We start from the raw sequence: 3007 nt of genomic DNA on the forward strand, positions 1-3007 counted from the left end.
GAATGCGAGAGGAGGGTGTTTCGGAGCGTCCGCGCTAACCGAACGGTGTGAAATGACGAGTGCGTTCTGACCGAAGGCCGGGGTGCGTCCTCGCGTCCTCACGGGACCTGAAAGCTCGGCAACGCTGCGAAGGCGTCGTCAATGATTTTTTTGGCGTACGACTTTCTGTTGCTACGACGAGAAAGAAATTTATGCGCTTCTTGCCGCGTCGGTACCGACCTCGGTCGGGGATATTCCGGCTGCGCGCTCGAACGTGCTTCATTTCTTCTTGGATTTGGAAGTAATTCCTAAGCGTTGTGTGTGTTTGCGGTTCGTAAGGGGCGCCTGACGGTGGCCCCGCGTCCGCGCGTTGGTAGGGTTTTGGGCGACCCACCACGAAAAGATTACCTGGTTGATCCTGCCAGTAGTCATATGCTTGTCTCAAAGATTAAGCCATGCATGTCTAAGTACATGCCGAAACAAGGCGAAACCGCGAATGGCTCATTAAATCAGTTATGGTTCCTTAGATCGTTTCTTCCTACTTGGATAACTGTGGCAATTCTAGAGCTAATACATGCAGTGAGCCCGAAGCCCCTCGGGGCGACGGGTGCTTTTATTAGACCAAGATCAATCGGGCTTCGGTCCGTTTTGTGTGGTGACTCTGGATAACTTTGTGCTGATCGCACGGCCACGAGCCGGCGACGTTTCTTTCAAGTGTCTGCCTTATCAACTGTCGATGGTAGGTTATGCGCCTACCATGGTTGTTACGGGTAACGGAGAATCAGGGTTCGATTCCGGAGAGGGAGCCTGAGAAACGGCTACCACATCCAAGGAAGGCAGCAGGCGCGCAAATTACCCACTCCCGGCACGGGGAGGTAGTGACGAAAAATAACAATACGGGACTCTTTTGAGGCCCCGTAATTGAAATGAGTACACTCTAAATCCTTTAACGAGGATCCATTGGAGGGCAAGTCTGGTGCCAGCAGCCGCGGTAATTCCAGCTCCAATAGCGTATACTAAAGTTGCTGCGGTTAAAAAGCTCGTAGTTGGATCTCAGTTACAGGCGGGAAGTGCGTGGACACCACGTTACGGCCCGTGCTGAACATCATGCCTGTCGTGGCTTGGTTCCCTTCATCAGGTGCCTTGCTTTGGCCGGCGCGTTTACTTTGAAAAAATTAGAGTGCTCAACGCAGGCGATTCGCCTGAATAACAGTGCATGGAATAATAGAACAAGATCCTGTTTCTGTTCTGTTGGTTTTTGGAATACAGGATAATGATTAAGAGGGACAGACGGGGGCATTCGTATTGCGGCGCTAGAGGTGAAATTCTTGGACCGTCGCAAGACGAACTACTGCGAAAGCATTTGCCAAGAATGTTTTCATTGATCAAGAACGAAAGTTAGAGGTTCGAAGGCGATCAGATACCGCCCTAGTTCTAACCATAAACGATGCCAACCAGCGATCCGCCTGAGTTACTCAAATGACTCGGCGGGCAGCTTCCGGGAAACCAAAGTATTTGGGTTCCGGGGGAAGTATGGTTGCAAAGCTGAAACTTAAAGGAATTGACGGAAGGGCACCACCAGGAGTGGAGCCTGCGGCTTAATTTGACTCAACACGGGAAAACTTACCCGGCCCGGACACTGGGAGGATTGACAGATTGAGAGCTCTTTCTTGATTCGGTGGATGGTGGTGCATGGCCGTTCTTAGTTGGTGGAGCGATTTGTCTGGTTAATTCCGATAACGAACGAGACTCTAGCCTATTAAATAGGTGCGTGGTTCTCTGCACCTTGCACCCTTCTTAGAGGGACAAGCGGCTCCTAGCCGCACGAAACAGAGCAATAACAGGTCTGTGATGCCCTTAGATGTCCGGGGCCGCACGCGCGCTACACTGAAGGAAGCAGCGTGTTTTTATCCCTGTCTGTAAAGACTGGGTAACCCGTGGAACCTCCTTCGTGATTGGGATAGGGGCTTGCAATTGTTCCCCTTGAACGAGGAATTCCCAGTAAGCGCGAGTCATAAGCTCGCGTTGATTACGTCCCTGCCCTTTGTACACACCGCCCGTCGCTACTACCGATTGAATGATTTAGTGAGGTCTTCGGACCGATACCCGGAGCGGCCTTTCGGTTGCGCCGGTGTGTTGGAAAGATGACCAAACTTGATCATTTAGAGGAAGTAAAAGTCGTAACAAGGTTTCCGTAGGTGAACCTGCGGAAGGATCATTACCGGATGTTATTTGGCATCGTTTTGTCTTCTTCCTCTTGTACGGGGAATGGACTCGATGTGCGAATTTATCTGGCGCCGATCCCGACCAAGCTTGGATGCCGTCGGGACGGCACAAAAAAAAAAAAAACAACTGTGGTTCGGATGTGCCTTTTTCTTTGGGTGGCCTCCGTTCCTTTCGATGATGCGCCCAGCGGGAGCCCTCTGCTGCCTCGATTGAGAGGAGATTTCAAGTGCACCGGGACAATCCGCGGGTTACAAAAGGCGCATCGCCCCCTTTTTCGTCTCTTCTCGAGGATCGCCCTTTTCTTTTGATTAACGAAGAGGCGTTTGAGAAGAAGCTTTTTTTTGCGCTTTCGAGATGGCATGGGATGTGCCGGGCGCGAAAAAAAAACAACAACTTGTGTTTTGTCGTACTGATTGAAAAATCCAAAAACACGACTCTAAGCGGTGGATCACTCGGTTCTCGGGTCGATGAAGAACGCAGCCAGCTGCGAGACTTGGTGTGAATTGCAGGACACACTGAGCACTTACTCTTTGAACGCACATTGCGGCCTCGGGCCTTCCCGTGGCTTCGTCTGTGTGAGGGTCGGATCATATATCAAGAGAGGAGAATTTGTTTTCTACCTCGTTTTGACTGTGTCGGATCGTGGGCAGCACGCAGTTTTATGCTTTCTTGCGTTGCGTTTTCTTTGAGCAAATGCACGAGTGGTGCGATTGCACGCGTGCGCTTAACCAGTCCTCCTCCTCCTACGAGTTTTTATCGAACACTGCATGGGAAAACGAAACTCGATGGATACCGTTTGTGG

The 3007-nt window shown here is 51.0% G+C and overlaps 2 non-coding genes across 2 annotated transcripts; both read left to right on the plus strand.

The window, feature by feature from the left end:
• The first annotated feature begins 384 nt into the window (after nt 1-384).
• LOC120845554 lies at nt 385-2200 on the plus strand. The gene has a single exon (XR_005716756.1). It is a non-coding gene; the product is annotated as a small subunit ribosomal RNA (ribosomal RNA).
• Nucleotides 2201-2637: 437 nt separating this feature from the next.
• Nucleotides 2638-2790, plus strand: LOC120845459. Its single transcript, XR_005716660.1, has one exon. It is a non-coding gene; the product is annotated as a 5.8S ribosomal RNA (ribosomal RNA).
• The last annotated feature ends 217 nt before the right edge of the window (nt 2791-3007 follow it).

The sequence above is a fragment of the Ixodes scapularis genome, unplaced genomic scaffold (genome assembly GCF_016920785.2).
Source record: "Ixodes scapularis isolate PalLabHiFi unplaced genomic scaffold, ASM1692078v2 ptg001158l_1___fragment_3__unscaffolded, whole genome shotgun sequence".
Classification (NCBI taxonomy): Eukaryota; Metazoa; Arthropoda; class Arachnida; order Ixodida; family Ixodidae; genus Ixodes; species Ixodes scapularis.